Raw genomic sequence first — 18,411 nt, 5'->3', positions numbered from 1 at the left:
AAAAATCCCAATCTGGGCATTGAACCCAGGACCTTGCACTTGAGCCACACCCCAGGAAAGCCAGAGGATCCCTCTGTCAGACAGGAGAACTGTGCTTTTATTTATTTATTTAGAGACTGGGTCTCACTAAATAGCCTAGACTAGCCTCAAATTTACGATTACAAGCATGCGACACTGCATCTAGCTTAATCTGTATTTTATTTTTATTTATTTATTTATATTAATATTTATTTTTTTTTTAGTTCTCGGCGGACACAACATCTTTGTTGGTATGTGATGCTGAGGATCGAACCCGGGCCGCACGCACTCCAGGCCAGCGCGCTACCAGTTGAGCCACATCCCCAGCCTTTAATCTGTATTTTCTTTTTTTTTAAAGAGAAAGTGAAAGAATTTTTTTATTATTTATTTTTCTTTTTTTTTATTGGTTGTTCACAACACTACAAAGCTCTTGACATATCATATTTCATACATTAGAATCAAGTGGGTTATGAACTCCCATTTTTACCCCAAATACAGATTGCAGAATCATATCGGTTACACATCCACATTTTTACATACTGCCATATTAGTGACTGTTGTATTCTGCTACCTTTCCTATCCTCTACTATCCCCCCTCCCCTCCCCTCCCATCTTCTCTCTCTACCCCATCTACTGTAATTCATTTCCCTCCTTGTTTATTATCCCATTCCCCTCAGCCCTTTCTATTTTATTATTTTGAGACAGGGTCTCACTAAATTGCTTAGGGCCTCACTAAGTTGCTAAGGCTGGCTTTTTAAAAATATATATATTTTTATTAGTTGTTGATGGATATTTATTTATTTATTTACTTATTTATTTACACGTGGTGCTGAAAATTGTACCCAGTGACTCACACATGCTAGGCAAGTGCTCTACTACTAAGCCCCAACCCCAGCCCCCTAAGGCTGGCATTGAATTTGTTGGAGCTACTGGGATTATAGGCATGTGCCACCCCACCTGGCTCATCCACACAGTTTGGAGATAAGAAAAAATGTCTATGCTGCCTCCTGTCCCTCCACCCAGCCAAAGCACTGGGAATCTAGGGAGCACTCATGTGGGAGTCTTATGCGACAGTGGGGTGGGGTTGTGAGGTTGTGAGTGGGTTGAAAATGGACTAATTTGACCTCCCTGTCCTGTTTCAATTACCCTCCACTGCTCTCTAGCCTCCATCTTGTTTTTCTTTTTTAGCAGTGTCGGGCAAGTATCCTACCTCTGAGCTATACCACTAGCCAGCAATCCACTTTTTCTTTCTTTTTCTTTTTTCTTTTTTTTTTTTTTTGGTACTGAGGATTGAATTTAGGAGGTGCTTTACCATTAAGCTATATGTCCAGTTCTTTTTATTTTTTGAGAGAGGGTCTCACAAAGTTGCCCAGGCTGGCCTTGAGCTTGGGATCTTTCTGCCTCAGCCACCTGAGTCACTGGGATTATACCCACTTCACCTTTGTTGAAAGCCCATGTGAAGGGCAGTGGACTCTCACTAGGCTTCCCTGTGGTGCTCAGATCCAAGGAGGTCTAGCTGGGGGAGGGGAGAGAGAACTCTGGGAGCCCTGATAATCATCTGGATACAGTCCATTGCTCATCTCCATGGAGACACCCCCCCCCCCATAGCTGAGGAGGCACCTGGAATGTCTGCTACCACCCTCATCCTTCCTTCTCGCTCAGGTCACTGCCAAGGCTGGGCTGGAAACTGGCTGAAGAAGGGAGGAAGTGGCTGGCCTGAAGGGGAGGTAGGCTGTAGGCCCCAGCCTGAGGAAGCACTTTCCTGCTAGAGGTAATCTTCAGCTGGAGGATCCCCAGCTTCATGTATGGGGGAGTGAGGAGAAAGTGACTCCTGACCTATGGACAAAGTCATCCCTTTATTGGATTAAGTATTTACAACTTGAACTACCTTCGGTCCTTGGAGGTATGTATATACTTGCATTCACAGGAGGGTGTGGCTGCTGTGACTGATGAAGGACTGGGGGTATGTACATGTTCACACAAACACCTTTACACCAACACATACTCACCCCACACTTAACTCATCTATATTCATATGTGTACACTCAGACCCTGATATTAACTGTTACTCATTCATATGCTCAGATGCTCAAACCACTTAGATACAATCATGCACATTCATGAATCTCCACATTCACAGGCTACACATCTATACTCCATATTCTTATAATCACACATACTCTTATAATTGGGTATGCATTAGAACATGTGCACACACTCAAGTGCACTCACACTTGAACATATACTTACCTACATTTCTATTTGCAGGGGGCCAGAAGTCATACATCTAAGCACTGAGTTTGACAGATTGGAGTGTTTTAGGGGTAAGTGTAGAGACAAGGGGAAGGGGAGAGATTGTGGTACTAAAAACAAGTCGCAGGTCAAATGTGGGATTGGGAAATCTTTTGAGGTCACAACACAGAGTTTTAGAGCAAGGGGTCAGGAAGTGGGTTTGAAGACTGACTGAGTCCCAGTGCCTGAGCAGGGCACATAGTAACTGTCAGCAAATAGGTGCCAGTTAAGCGAACAGAATCTTCCAATATCTGGGCTGGGGCTGTAGCCCAGTGGTAGAGCACTTGCCTGGCACATGTGAGGCACTGGGTTAGATTCTCAGTAAAACACACACACACACATACACACACACACACACACACAAATAAATAAATAAATAAATAAATAAATAAATAAATAAATAAATGTAAAGGTATTGTGCCCATCTACAACTAAAAATAAGTAAATGAAAATCTTCCAATATCCAACTGATAGATTTGTCTGTCTTTCTAAACACAGAAGTTTAGAATCCTAGGCAACCAGAGAGTCAGCTTATCTAACCTTCTGAAGTCACCACTCCACATCCTTCCTGCCATTCTACAGAATAGGAAACTGAGTCTCAAATACAGGTGACTTGCATAAAGCTACTGGGTAAGGCAATTGTCAGTCCAAGCCTGGGTCCCTGGGAATGAACAGAAAGTGACTATTCTGGGCTGTCCCAGGGATTTGGGCTCTCACCAAGAAAGATGTAGGTGCCTTTGAAATATACAGGATCAAGGAGACCTATAGAAAATCTGGAGAAGGGCTCCTTGGAAGGTCTCCTGTGTAAAATAGTGCCTCCTGGCCTTTTCCAAAGGCCTTGGGTTTCTTTGTTTATTAGTTCAGCAGATACTATTGAACATTTTTTTGGGGGAGAGGGGTACTGAGAACTTAACTCAGGGGTGCTCCACCACTGAGCCACATCCCCAGCCCTATTTTGTATCTTATGTAGAGACAGGGTCTGACTGAGTTGCTTAGCACCTTGCTTTTGCCGGCTTTGAAATTGCCATCTTCCTGCCTCAGACTCCCAAGCCATGAACACTTTTTTTTTTCAAATATGAAATTCCATATATTATTATTATTATCATTTTGCAGTACTGGGATTGAACCCAAGGCCTTGTGGATGTTAGGCAAATGTTCTTCTATAAAGCACAATCCCAGCCCTTTAAAATTAAAAAAAAAAACTTTTTAAAAATTGTTCTAATTATTGATACATGACAGCAGAATGCCTTTCGATTCATTATACAAAAAATTGTTTTTACATTTTGTGGTAGGTCCTTGCTAAATTGCCGGAGGAACTTTCAATCCTCCTGCCTGGGCCTCCTCCTGCCTGGGCCTCCAGAGTAGATTGTATTAAAGGCTTGCACTGCCACACCTGGGTCACTCAGTGATTTAAAAAAAAAAATTTAATGAAACTACATACTTTTTTAATATTTATTTTTTAGTTTTAGATGGACACAATATCTTTATTCTCTTTTATTTTTATGTGGTGCTGAGGATTGAACCCAGTGCCTCACCTCATGCAAGCTAGGCGAGGACTCTACCACTGAGCCACAACCCCAGCCCAACTCAGTGATTTTAATAACTTTATCAAATGGTGCAACTGCCACCATAAATTATTTTAGAACATTTTATGCATTTAAAAGTTTTATTTTCTAGGCTGAGGCAGGAGGATTGAAAGTCAGAGGCCCTAAGCAACTTAGTGAGACTCAAAATAAAAAATAAAAAAGGGTTGGGGATGTGACTCAGTGGTTAAATGCTCCTGGGTTCAATCCTATTACCAAAAAAAAAAAAAAAAGTTTTATTTTTCTCATTAAAACTGTCAGTATAAAGAAAGTTATTTGGAATCACATTACACCTTTAATTTTTTTCATGGAGAATATTCCCTTTATTATGTAGTTCCAGGCCTTCTGACATATTCTAAGTAATATATTTGTTAACATGGTAGTTTCAGTTGGGCAAAACATGCTGCCAATAAAATTGAATTTAATTTGACACATATTTCCAGTGGTAACCAATGATCGGCTGCTTCAACATTGCAGATTTCAAGTCTTCCTTTCTTCGAATCTATGAATACTTCAATCTCCAAGTGTGATTGTTTATATAACACATTAAAGGTAGTGTTTATACTAAACTTTGGTGTTTTGCCATATATCCACTCCCAGGTTTGTCAATCTTTGGCTTTGCTATTCATTCCAGGAAACAGTGTTTCATCTGTTGGACTCATTAGGTCAATATGATTATCAATCTGATGATAAATAGCATGCTCTGCAGCAATAGCTTTGATCAGTACTTTGCAGGTAGAACAGGATCTTTTACCAAAAGATTTTTCAATACAGAAGATATGCTAGTAGTGTCATTGTTCTTTATCCCTTGGTAAGGGCTCTTTAGTTACGAAGACAAAGAGATTCCATCAGTACTACATAATAAGGTGTAATGGTGAAAAGCCATAGTTTGATCGAACTTTGATCCTGGAATTTTAAATTGTCCACCAAGTAAAAGGACAAATCTTTTGGTAGCCTGCACATCCAGCTGGGCTTAAACAGCATTCAGTGATCTCACAACTAATTTCAGATTGTCCATTCTATAATACTTGTGTTTGGTTGTAAAGAAAGTCAAATTGGGCTGGGGATGTGGCTCAAGCGGTAGCGTGCTCGCCTGGCATGCATGTGGCCCGGGTTTGATCCTCAGCACCACATACCAACAAAGATGTTGTGTCCGCCGAGAACTAAAAAATAAATATTAAAAATTCTCTCTCTCTTCTCTCTCTCTCTCCTCTCTCACTCTCTCTTTAAAAAAAAAAAAAAAAAAAAAAAAGAAAGTCAAATTGATATTACCCATATGGTAGTAAACTATTCCTCTTCCATTTCCTTTCCAGGCCAGTTTTATACCTTCTTCCTCATCAGATTTAGGTTACATTCTTTTTCTTTTTTTCTTTTTTTTTTAAAGAGACAGAGAGAGAGAATTTTTTAATATTTATTTTTTAGTTCTCGGCGGACACAACATCTTTGTTTGTATGTGGTGCTGAGGATCGAACCCGGGCGCAAGCATGCCAGGCGAGCATGCTACCGCTTGAGCCACATCCCCAGCCCCTAGGTTACATTCTTGCCAAGGATTCTGATGCTTACCAATTACAACAGAGGGAAAACTCTTCCAGAAGAAAAGAATTGGCTTGTCTTCTAGATTTGCATGGTCGTGGATCCAATCTTCAACAGCCAAATTTTGATATACATAATTGGAAATTGACTGTAAAATGAGCCCACTTTCTGTTGTGTTTTTAAAGCCAGCTGCCTGGGACCTTGTGGTTACAAAGTAACTGGAAACAATTCTTCACTGAAAATGGGATCAACATGCTAGAATCTCATTATGGTGGTGTGTACATTTTATTCCTCTTTTTGGCTCTCTGTGGTTGTGCACACAGCTAGCATCTGCCATGTTTTAAGTTATCCCACTGCCTTTAGTTTGGGATCAACCATTCCTAACAGCAATCAGGTCATCCTAAGAGCTGAGAGTAAATGGCAAACCTATCAGCACTAGCCCCTGAAGGCCTGAGGTAGCTCACATGGAGAGCCGGACTCAGAGTTCCTATTCCTCGCCCTCAGCCAAATGGTCCCCAAGGACCCAGCAGAGCTTATTGCTGCCCGCTGCAAGAAAGTCTTAGATATTTAGAACATTTTCATTTCTTCAGTAAGACCCCTCATGCCCATTTACGGTTAATCTCCATTTCCACCCACTGCTCACATCAAGCACTAATCTACTCTCTGTCTCTATAATTGCCTTTTCTGAACATTTCCTCTAAACAGTGTCATATAATAGCCTGACTTCTCTTACCTATAATAGTGTTTTTGGAGTTTATTCCTGATGTAGCATGTGTCACTCAGTAGTTTGTTTCTTATTATTACTATTCCATGGTAAAAGCATACCACATTTTGTCTATCCATTCATTAGTTGATGTATATTTAGCATGTTTCCAGGTTTTTTCCTAAATATTTTACCTTTCAATTTGTTTATCTCCACTAGAATGGCAATTCCATGAGGCTGGAATTTTTGCTGAGTTTGTTCATCTATGTTTTCCCAGCTTAACCAACCTTCCTTCCTTCCTTCCTTCCTTCCTTCCTTCCTTCCTTCCTTCCTTCCTTCCTTCCTTCCTTCTTTCCTTCCTTCCTTCCTGTGTATGTGGTTCTAGGGATTGAACCCAAGGCCTCATGCATACTAAACAAGCACTGCATCACTGAACTACATCCCCCCTGAACAAAATGTATTCCAAAATGTGAACTGAAGACTGTTAGGAAAGGGAAAACTGGAGGCCACCACATGATTCTTGCCATTATGGAACTTAATGTCTAATTAGTGGAGGAGACTGCAAATACAATCAAGTAAAGGAAACTGGGCATCAGGATGTTTTTCCAGAACAAAACACTTACACAGGACTGTTAATTTACAGGACCCAGTGCAAAATGAAAATACAAGGCTCCTTATTCAAGAAGTGTTTAGGGCTGAGCTGTGACTCAGTGGCAGAGCACTTACCTAGCACAAGTGAGTTCAATCCTCAGCACCGTACACAAAAATAAGCAAATAAAATAAGGCATGCGGTCCATCTACAACTACAAAAATAAATTTAAAAAAGAAATGTTTAGAATTCAATACAACAACAGAGTTCAATCAAGTTTGGGGTCTTTCTAAGACTCAGGTGACCTGCCCATGAAGCTGGCCCTGCAGTTCTCTATTGAGACCCAGAGAATGATAATTATCCTGCAGGGTGCTCCAGATAGAGGTAAAAGATTTTTGTGCAAAATCCTGGAGGTAGGAGGTCAGTGTGTGTCCTAGAAAGGTTGGAAGGGGTTGAGTGTTGGAGCTTAGCATGCCAGATGAGACTGGAAAGGTAGGTGAGTCTAGGGCAGAAAGGATGCAAGTGAGGGAGGGTCTAGAAAACCAAGGCTTCCTAGTGCTCTTGCTTAGTGGACTCTGTGGGCCCGTCCATTGCCAAACTAAGGAGGCAGGAAGGGGCCAGCTGGGGGCCAGATCTTAGCTTGGACAGAGACCAGATGAGTACAGTGTGGTGAGGGGCCTGAGTGTCAGTAGCTCCAGGTTGCTCAGAGACCCAGAGCAAGTTCCAACACCACGCTTTGCCTCAGTTTTCCCAACAGGACCACAAGGGTGTTGCATGAGATGATTTGAATCACAACTTCCTCTCCAACCCTAGCATTATCTGATTTTTTTCTGGGATCCTAACATTCGTAGATTCAGGTGAAAGAGGGCAAGGGTGCATTGAGATAGCCCTCCTTGAAGAGTGAGCAAAGGGACAGAGATACAGCTGGGGCAGGGAGTTCCTGAAGGTGCCTGGCCCAGGAAACCGGAAGGCAGCAGCAATGGGAAGAGACTTGCCTGTGAGTACCTGGAATGCCAAATGCAAGAATTAGAAGATTTAAGTGAAAGGTTAGGAAAATATGTCAAAAATGGTAATTAACGTTGATCGATAGAGACTGGTTGGGAACAGAACCAGAGGGAAGTGGGAAGCCTGCCAAGAGACAGTAAGAATTTTGTCCCAAGTTGATCCTAAATTGCCAGATTCAAAGGGGAAACACTAAGGCCCTGATATTTCTGCCACCACTTCAGCCTAGACCCTAGGATCCCTGAAACATAAAATAGAACTTTCTCCTTTTCTCGGCATTCCATTAAAAAAGAAAAGAAAATGCTTTTTGTGTGCTACAACATGAATGAACTTTGAATACTTAATAAATAAGTGAAATCAGTCAGTCACAAAAGGACACATGGTATCTGAAATGCCCAGAATAGGCACATCTACCGTGACAGAAAGTAGATTAGTGGTTTTCAGGACTGTGGGAAGGGAAGGATGTAGAATGACTACTAATGAATATGGGGTTTCTTTTGGGGGTGATTAAATGCTCTAGAATTAGATAATGGTGATGATTGCATAAATTTGTGAAAATACTGAAAACCCACTGAACTGTGCAATTTAGAAAGGTAAATCTTACAGTATGTAAAGTATATCTCAATAAAACTTTATTAAAAGAAAGAAAAAGGAAAGAAGGAAGGAAGAGTGAAGGGAAATCTTTCCTTTATAGAATCTTTTTTTTTTTTTAGGTACTGGGAATTTTACTCAGGGGCACTCAACATGGCGTCACATCCCCAGCCCGTATTTTGTATTTTATTTAGAGACAGGGTCTGGCTTTGAACTTGTGATCCTCCTGCCTCAGCCTCCTGAGCAGGTGGGATTATAGGCATGTGCCACAGCGCCTGGCTGGGAAATCCTTCCTTCATAGAAAATCTATGTTAGTAACATACTGTATGGGAGATTTGGGGACATGGAGGAAGTTTACTGGGTGCAAACCCAAAACATCCTATTGGGATATTAGACATTCTTGTTCTTTAAAATCATTTTATTTTTTTGGAACTGGGATTGAACCCAGGGTGCTTTACCACTGAGCTACATATCTCCAGACCTTTTTATTTTCTACTTAGAAACAGGATCTCACTAAGTTACTGAGGGCCTTGCTAAATTTCTGAGATTGGTCTCAAACTTGTGTTCGTCCTGCCCTCAGTCTCCCCACTTGTTGAAATTACAGGTATGTACCATCATGCCTGGCCTTCGAAATTATTTTCATTTCTCCACCAATGGAAACTTCTTGCTGGTACCTGCACCCTAGCCTCTAGCCAAATTGCTGATTGTACCTTCCCATTGTCCCTTCCTTCCTTTCTCCCTACTGACTGCTTAATATAACCTAAACTTTCTTGTACAGTGTTTAGTTGAGCAAAAGGATCCCTGGCATAGAGACTCTGAGATTTCCTTTAATGGGACTCATTCTATTCAGGGTTTAAAAAGCAGGGTTTAAAAAGTCCTCCTTGGTTATAAGTGAATAGTACTCTCTCCCAATGGAGAATGCCATTTTCAAGTCTGCTTCCCAGACAGTGCTCCATGGAAACAGAAATAGGTCTGGCTGTAAAAGCTAGTCCCTAGTATGTAATAAGGAGCTCAACAATATTAGTGAGATGAATGGATGGGATTATTCAGACTATATCCCTAATGCCTACCTTTGTCTCCTATCTTCTGGTAGGGGCTCAATAAATTTCTTTTGAGTGAATAAATATCATTTATTGATATCATTTCTTACTCTTACCAAGGAATGGTTATGAGGAAGCTTAAGAAGATGCCCCCCAAAATGGGCTGGGGTTGTAATTCAGTGGTAGAATGCTTGCCTAGCATGTACCAGGCCTTGGGGTCAACCCCCAGCACTGCTTAAAAATAAAAAGATGCAGAAACTTCTTTTTTTGGTACTGGTGCTTAACCACTAAGCCATATTCCCAGCCCTTTTTATTTTAAATTTTGAGACAGAGTCTCGCTAAGTCGCTTAGGGCCTTGCTAATTTGCTGAAACTGTTCTCAAACTTGCAGTCCTCCTGCCTCAGCCTCAAAAATTGCTGGGATTACAAGTGTGTGCTACCACGCCTGACTGAAGACTCAGAAACTTCTAATGGGGTCAGCTGTAAAAGAAGTCTGGTAAAATAGGCAAGGCCCTGATTAGAAGGGTTGTCACAGACAATGTATTCTAAGGGACCTTGGAAGATCCAGGATTGGGGTGGATGTGGACCCAGGATGGAGAAGACAGAGATGACACTGAGGTTCCATGCCTGGATCCTTAGATGGGCCTGGGCACTGCTGAGATGGGCACCCAGCCAGCACCCCCCGGCTGTGGCTGCACCTAGAGATCTTATCGGGGACATGGGTAATACCTGATCTGAGTCATGGGACCTGAGGCCTAGGAAACAGTTCCAATGTTGAAACAGGCCCAGAGGAGGGGGTGGGTAGGTATCTCTAATTTGCCACCAGCTCAGACATCATCGCCACCCACATTTCCTGTCATCCTAGGTCAACTTCATGGTCGTCACTCATCTCTGACCTGTCACTTACTTGTCACCCTCATCATCATCCCTGCATCACAATCTCTGCCCCTTGCACACTCATGCTGTTACACGACCCAGTTCCCATTCCCGGTTATCTTCTCCAGCATTGCCAACATCCCTACCCTAGCCCCAAGCCCAGAGCTGTTGCTATTTGAACCAATCCTGTCATCTTCATCAACTGCCTCCACCCTAGCCATCACTTGCTAGTTCCATTTCAATCCTTTGTGTAACCTGAGGTGCCCTCACCTGTCCCTGTCACCTTAGTCATCTTTGCTGCCACCGAATTAACCTTATGGTACATTTCCCAACATAGTTTCTCAGCTTTTACCACCATCCAGTCCCCACCACTGCTGTGTATTATGGTCTGGTATCACCTTGCACCACCCGCTCTGTTCACCTTTATTGCCCCCATCTGTGCCTCCTCCTTGTCATCATCATCAACATCCTCCTTGTCTCCAGCTCTTCATCAATATCCCTGAATAGGATATGTGCAATATGTGTCACCTTTGAGCCATTGTCCCTACCTTTTGACTTCTGGCCTCTGTTGAGCTTCCGGACCTGGGTTTGCTGTGCTCCTTATCTTTGCTCTCTGCCCCGGCCAGGTGTGCTTCATTTCAACCCTAAGTTGTCAGGGCTCTGGGGCCAGGCCCTTATCCCAGGGCGTGAAAGAATACTGGATACAGGTCAGTAAGCCCTGGATCTTCTCTGACTGCACCTATGACATCTGGCAATTGCTTCTGTCCTGCCTGGCCCTAAAATCCCTATTTATTATGTTGACTATTATTTCCCTTTTTAGAATTCCCCAATGACCCCTCCAACTACTACTCATCTGCCTATGATAGCTCCCAGGACCTTGACACGTAACATTTAATGATAACCCCTTATTTGGGTAGTTACATTTAAGGCTCTCTTGCTCACCAGACAAGACACTCTGGGAAGGCAGTGAATTTATCTATCTTGGTCACTTCCAGGTCTCCAGAGCTTTATGTAGTGCCTGGCTCCTGGTAGGGGACCAATAAATTCCTTTTGAGTGAATAGATATCATTTATTGAGCCCTTAACATGTACTGGGCACTGTGTTGAGTACTTCACACCTATTATCTTGTCTTTTATTTTAGAGTCTCTTTCTATTTTATTTATTTTTTGAGCCATTTTAAGGGCTTTTTAGCCCATTTGGCACAAACACTCCTGACAAATTTCAAGCAGAGAAGCACATTTCCAGTTACTCATCAGAAAGTGAGAATGCTTAGAGAAATCCAGTTACTCATAGAACAAGGAAAGCACTTTTATAATTAGAACAAAGAGAATCTTGGTTTGTAATATCACTTCTTGATTTCACATTTCTTGTTTTCCAAAGGAGGTTGAAGAAGCTTGGAGCTAAGAAGATGGGGTGAAGGGATATCTGAAGAAGACCCCTTCTGATCTCTGAAAAGCAAAAAGAAGATCCTTCATACCATAAAACTAATGGGTTCAAGAGGCTAATATATAAAGAATTAAAATCAACTTACATATATCTCTTATCATTTATCCCATTTATTTCATTTCTTAGCATTTATCCCTGGGAAAATAATTGGAGATATAGAAAAAGCCTTTGTCCCCAGATATTCGTTGAAATATTTAAACATTAAATATAAATCTATGAATTAAAAATGAAAATAAAGGGCTGCGGTTGTGGTCAGTGAGCACTTGCCTAGCATATGTGAGGCTCTGGGTTCGATCTTCGGCACCACATAAAAATAAATAAATAAAATAAAAGTATAAAAATACAATAACAAAAAAATGAAAATAAAATTGAGGGGCTGGGGATGTGGCTCAAGCGGTAGCACGCTTGCCTGGCATGCCTGCGGCCCGGGTTCGATCCTTAGCACGACATACAAAGATGTTGTGTCCGCCGAAAACTGAAAAACAAATATTGAAATTCTCTCTCTCTCTCTCTCTCTCTCAAAAAAAAAAAAAGACTTTACGTATGTTATGTTATAAAAAAATAAAAATAAAAAAATAACATTGAAAAGTTGAGAATAAGCCTGTAATCCTAGTTACTTAGAATGCTAAGGCAGGATGATCATAAGATCTGCCTGGGCAAATTAGTGAGATCAAGATAAAAAAAAATCTCAAGATAAAAAATAAAAGAGCTGGGGATGTGGTTCAGTGGTAGAGCATTTCTGGGTTCAGTCCCTAGTACTTAAAAAAAAAAAAGTTGAAAACAAACTAAAAATAAATACCCGGTGACAGAGGAGAGATTAAATGAAGTATGGTTTGTCTGTTAGTTACTAAAATCATGGTTTGAAGAGTTGAGAATTATTCTAGAACCATGGCATTAATGAGAAATGCATTACAGAATCAGGCTTATACAGAATTATTTTCAATTATATCAAAAGTGCTTTAAAAGATTCAGAGGTGAAAGGAAGTAAAAGCAAATGTATTTAAATGAATCTTTTCAAAATTTTTAGTTGTTGTGAATGTATTTTTATTTATTTATTTATATGGTGCTGAGAATCGAACCCAGTGCCTCACATATGCTAGGCAAGTGCTCTACTACTGAGCCACACAACCCCAGCCCTTAAATGAATCTTATAAAAAAAGAAAAAAAAGAAAAGGAGTAAAAGCACTTAATAGACATTATGTTGCTTCTGAATTGTGAGAAATTTATTTTTATTTCTTGTAGTTTTCATATTTTCTTTTATGGGCATTATTACCTTTATAATAAAAGCTATGCATTTAAAAGAAACACAAAAATAATGTTTTATGTGAAAGTGTCAGTGTTTTATAAACCCATATTACTTTTTTGATTTACTAGACTGTAAATTCTATGACAACAGGATATTTTTCTTTTTTCTAACACTGGACCTGATTGATATTTGGGAGCGGGAGTGGGGGGTGGGAGGGCAGGGTCTGAATTCAGAGACACTTTACCACTAAGCAACATTCCAACCCTTTTTTGCAAGGTGGGGGTATAGTACCAGGGATTGTACTCAGGGGCACTCGACCACTGAGCCACATACCCAGCCTATTTTGTATTTTATTTCACTGAGTTGCTTAGTGCCTGGCTTTCAACTTTCGATCCTCCTTCCTCAAACCCCTGAGTCACTGGGATTACAGGGTGTGCCTCTGCGCCTGGCTTTCACCTGGTAAATGCTGAATGAAAGTGTGGTGGGTAACATGCAATGGAAATCATTAAACGTGACTTTTTCTGCATTTTTCACCTGTTTTCACCTTAATTCTCCAGAGTAAACCCACCCTACATGGAAATAATAAGTTGCAGTGGCACATGTCTGTAATCCCAGTGGATCAGGAGGCCGAGGTACAAGGATCATGAGTTCAAAGCCAGCCTCAGCAAGTGCCCTTAGATTCAATCCCCAATACCCCCCACCCCGCAAAAAAAGAGAGAATATTTTTGGGGTTGCCTTGATCTACAAAACCAACACACACACACATGATGGTACATTTAAGGAACACAGTGGATTTGAGAGAATCATATCAGAGACATGAAACAAGACTGGATTATTCAGTAAGCCTGCTATTCCTTCTTTGCTCCTGTCTCAGAGAGGGGAACCACCCCAGCCAGAAGCCGGGGAGTTACCCCAGCTTCTCACTCCTGTACTCTCACAGTCAATCATTCACCATGTTCCAGCCCCACCTCTTTTTCCATCTCCAAAGTGACTAGTTTTCTCGTCATCACCATCTCTCACTTTCACTATTGCAGCTACCTCCTGGCCAGCTTCTCTGTTCCACTCTGCTCACCCTAAGTCTGTGCCTTCTGAGCTATAGCCATGCTTTAGAGGTCTTGAAGATAATAACCTCCTGCTGCCACTCTCCCTTTACACACCTTCTATGGCTCCCATCACTCTCAGGAGCAAATAGAAGACAGTCATGATTCAGCCCAGGCTGACCGCTCCTTATCACGGTGCTCCCACCCTGCTCCAGCCACACAGAATTTCACTATTGGAATTTCCTAGGCTCCCTCTGGGCCTCTGCATGAGTTGTTTCTTTTGGGGGAGAGGATGGGGTGGAGGGAACACCCTTTCTCTCCTCTATTCCTTTGCCTGGTTGACTTCTCACTGCCACAAAGTGGATGTCCCTTCTAGAAAGTCTTCCCTGATGTCCCCCACTCCCTTGGTTCAGTGAACTCTTCTCATCTCTCATCATTTTTATTATCTCTAATTCCTGCATTGTAACACTTGTTTACTCACCAGCTTTCTTACATGCCCTGTAAGTCCTTCAGGACTCAGATGGGACCTGCTCTCCAATGCACATAGCACCTGCGAGGGCTTCCACAGCTGCTGAATGATTAAGTAATGAATACATAATACGTCTCAGGGATATAGCTCAGTGGTACAGTATTTACCTGGCATACAGAAAACTCTGGGTCTAATCCTCAGCACTAGAAAGGAAAAAAAAATTAAAAAGGTTAATACTTAAGGGCTGGGTTGTAGCTCAGTGGTTGAGTACTTGCCTCGCATGCATGAGGTACTGGGTTCGATCCTCAATGTCACATAAAAAATTAACAGAATAAAACAAAGATATTGTGTCCATCTCCAACTTAAAAATGTTTTTTTTAAAAGGTAAATACTTAAGATTCTCAGAAGTGAATATTCAGAAAAAAAATCCAAAAGAACCCATAAAATTCTCCAAAGATAAAATTGTGTTATGATTTGATAAGTTGTGGAATGTGGTGGTAAATATGTAGTTAGGGATGATGGGTTATGGGGTGGGACAGTGGGAGTGGTCCAAACCATCTGTGTGTTTGATCACTGACAGTGTTTAGAATTGCTGCTTCTACTAAATAGGAGCAGATTGACTTTTAGGTTTTTTTCCTTTTTTTTTTTTTATAGTGCTGGGTGGGGATTGAACCTAGGGCCTTCCTCATTATTCAGTTTCATTGTTTTTGAGTTCTCGTCTGACAATACATCCCCTGTTGCGGGACACTTGAGAGGACCTGTCCCCTCTTTTTAGTATGCCAGCCATAAGCAGCCCTGATGACTGGGTGAGTTGATCTGTCTTTATCCCCTCAGCACTGAGCTGGGATCCAGCCATCCAAAACTCTATAGGGTGTCCTCTCCCAGAGCTGGGGCCACTCCCTCTGGCTCCTCTGGCACCCCATTTCCCTCAGGAGAACCCTTTGAGTCTCCTTGCTAGAGGCTATCTGGGGGAAGGAGGCCCTCCTCTGTAGGAAATAGAACGTCTGCATAGGAGCTGGCCTGGGATCCAGTCCTGTCCTTGCTACTAACCCACCCCAAAGTCTAGGCTGGCACTCAGGACCTTACTTCTGCCCCACATAAATTTGGGGTGTTTTGGAAACTGGTCCTCAGAGTCCTCATGAAGGTCTCTTTCAGAAAAAGTTTCGTGAAAACTTCTCAAGCCAGGGAAGGTACATCGCCATGGAGATGAAAGGGAATTGTCCCCTCAGGCCCCTCTTCCTGCTTTTCCTTCTGACCTGTGTGAGACATTCTACCGCAGGGACTGGCTAGGTTGGGTGTGTCAGGCAGCAGGACAGAAGGCGAGTCTGGACAGGTGGACAGTGGAGCCTGAGCCCCAGGGTGGGGTGTGCATGTGTGTGTGGTGGAGACGGGGGAGGTAGGGGTGGATCCCTGGCAAAGGTCAAGGATGGGAGAGGTGGCTCCAGCAGGCCGGCTGCCTTTACTTGGTGACCGCCCCCAGGAACTACAGAAACAGATGCTGGGCTGGGCTCAGTCATGGCTCTGCCATGGGGCTGGGGAGGACCTGGAGGGTGGAGAACAGTCCCTTGGTGAAGTCACTTCTAGGATGGGAGCCAAGATCCCTTTCTGGGAAGGAAAGGAGGTGTCATGCAAGAGGAGAGACTCACGTTGGTCCACAGGAGGAACAGGTGATGGTAGAGCAGGGAGAAAGAGGTGCCATGTTGTTTGGGCTGTTTCAGAGAAGGGAAAGGAAGAGCCATGTCAGGGGAGGAGGGCTGTCTTATTTGAAGGCAGGGGAGATGGACAGGCTATCCTGGGGGACGAGGGAGCCAATAACCCTCTGTCAGGGTTTGGAAGTTCACAGTTGAAGAGGAGACCCTGGGAAATTGAGGCTTGGGTCAGGCCAGCTCTGGGGTTCAGTTATTCCTCTGTGAAATGGGGAGAATTTTCCTGGTCCCTGATTACCAAAGGGCTCCTAAAGACAAAGTGTCGGGGCTGGGGATGTGGCTCAAGCGGTAGCGCGCTCGCCTGCCATGCGTGCGACCCGGGTTCGATCCTCAGCACCACATACCAACAAAGATGTTGTGTCCGCTGAGAACTAAACAATAAATATTGAAAATTCTCTCTCTCTCTCCTCTCTCTCGCTCTCTCTTTAAAAAAAAAAAAAAAAAAAAAAGACAAAGTGTCCCCTGGCATGGTCACCAAAGATTGAGGAGTTTTCTTTACATGCTACTTTTTTTTTTTCAAGTAATGTGTAACACTGAATTACAAGTAACTTTTATTTATGTGTTTATTTTTATGTGGTGTTAAGGATCAAACCCAGTGCTTCACACGTGCTAGGCAAGCACTCTACTACTGAGCCACAACCCCAGCCCCCTTACATTGCTGTTTTTGAAGATCTGGGGAGTGAGAAGAAAATACAACTGCATCGTGGGTTGAGTGGAGTAGGGACAGGGACATCTGGACCTGATGAAGACAGAGTGATGCTTCAGGATGCTTGTACCCTGACCAGACCCACCGCAGGTCCCACAACTGAGAGACATTCTGACCCTGCCTCCCCAGATATTTTGAGTCCTGGATTAGGTCCCTCTCATTAGACCACCCACCTCCCTTATCCTCTTTGTCCTAGAGTCTCTCTGCAGGGCTCCTCAGCCCTCCTCATTTCATTCTACACATATTTATTGAGTGTCTTTTATCTGCTTGGCATTTTCTAAATCCCGAGGATTCTGTGGTGAGCAGGACTGTTGGTCCTTGTGCCTCTCTCATCCCCTACTCCTCCTGAAGGAAACCAGGTAAGAAAATAATCCAGGGAGCTTAGCCTTTAGTGGCTATGAAAGACAGAAGCCCATTTAGCTATGGGAGCCCACAGAAGGCATTACATTCAGTCTAGGGGAGCCTGGAGCAAGGAATGTGGATCCTGAGCTTGAAGAACAAGTTAGCATTTCCTAGGAAGAGCTGTGAAAAGAACTCTAGCACTAGCAGGGTATGCTGAAGTCACTCCATCAGGCTCACAGGGACCAATTAAATATTTAGAGATTTTGTAGACGGCTTGTTAAACATAGCCACCATTCAAAAATTAAATTATAAAAACATATAATTAACTATTTTGAAAACAAAGGTAATATAGAATCATTTTCTAATTATTATTATATTTTACTATTATCTGTGCTCTTCAAAGTATTGACATCTATTGTATTTTTAAGGTGGAGAGAGACCATATAATGATGTGGTTCTGCTTATCTGTTCCCAACTCCTTGTTCAGCGACATCACACTAGTGGTTAGAAAGGCCACAGTGAAATTGGCAAACACTACACATCAAGCCCTAACTAATTGTTTTGTTGGTTTCATGGACCAAAGGATTGCAAACTACAGCCTGCAAACTAAATCCAGTCAGCAAGCTATGAATGGCTTTTTATATACTCTACTGTCATGTATATCTAAAAAGAACAAATGCAATTTTAAAAAAGGATGGCTTTTCAACAATAAATGTTGGCAAATATATGGGGGAAAAAGATACAGTTATACATTGCTGGTGGGACTGCAAATTGGTACAACCATTATGGAAAGCAGTATGGAGATTCCTCAGAAAACTTGAAATGGAACCACCATTTGACCCAGTCACCCCATTCCTAGGTCTATACTCAAAGGACTTAAAATCAGCATACTACAGTGATGCAGCCACATCAATGTTTTTGTTGTTGTTTTGTTTTGTTTTAATATTTATTTTTTAGTTTTAGGTGAACACAATATCTTTATTTTGTTTTTATGTGGTGCTAAGAATCCAACCCAGTGCCTCACGCATGCTGGGAGAGCGCGCTACCACTTGAGACTCATCCCCAGCCCCACATCAATGTTTATAGCAGCTCAATTAACAACAGCTAAACTATAGAACCAACCTAGGTGTCCTTCAACAGATGGATAGATAAAGAAAGTGTGGTATATGTACACAATGGAATATAACTTAGCCTTTAAAAGAATGAAATTATGGAATTGACCATATGGAT

General features: G+C 42.2%; 1 long non-coding RNA gene and 1 pseudogene across 2 annotated transcripts; one reads left to right on the top strand and one right to left on the bottom strand.

Moving 5' to 3' along the window:
- Positions 1–1,639: 1,639 nt before the first annotated feature.
- On the top strand, positions 1,640–11,762 carry LOC144377300 (uncharacterized). Of its 2 annotated transcripts, XR_013438158.1 has the most exons (4): positions 1,640–1,921; positions 2,287–2,342; positions 5,612–5,700; positions 11,607–11,762. It is a non-coding gene; the product is annotated as an uncharacterized LOC144377300 (long non-coding RNA). The 2 variants fall into 2 exon arrangements; XR_013438157.1 differs by lacking the exon at positions 5,612–5,700.
- Positions 4,176–5,231, bottom strand: LOC101978390 (lipoyl amidotransferase LIPT1, mitochondrial-like; annotated as a pseudogene).
- Positions 11,763–18,411: the final 6,649 nt, after the last annotated feature.

The sequence above is a fragment of the Ictidomys tridecemlineatus genome, chromosome 4 (assembly GCF_052094955.1).
Source record: "Ictidomys tridecemlineatus isolate mIctTri1 chromosome 4, mIctTri1.hap1, whole genome shotgun sequence".
Taxonomy (NCBI): Eukaryota; Metazoa; Chordata; class Mammalia; order Rodentia; family Sciuridae; genus Ictidomys; species Ictidomys tridecemlineatus.
This window is presented reverse-complemented; position numbering and strand designations above follow the sequence as displayed.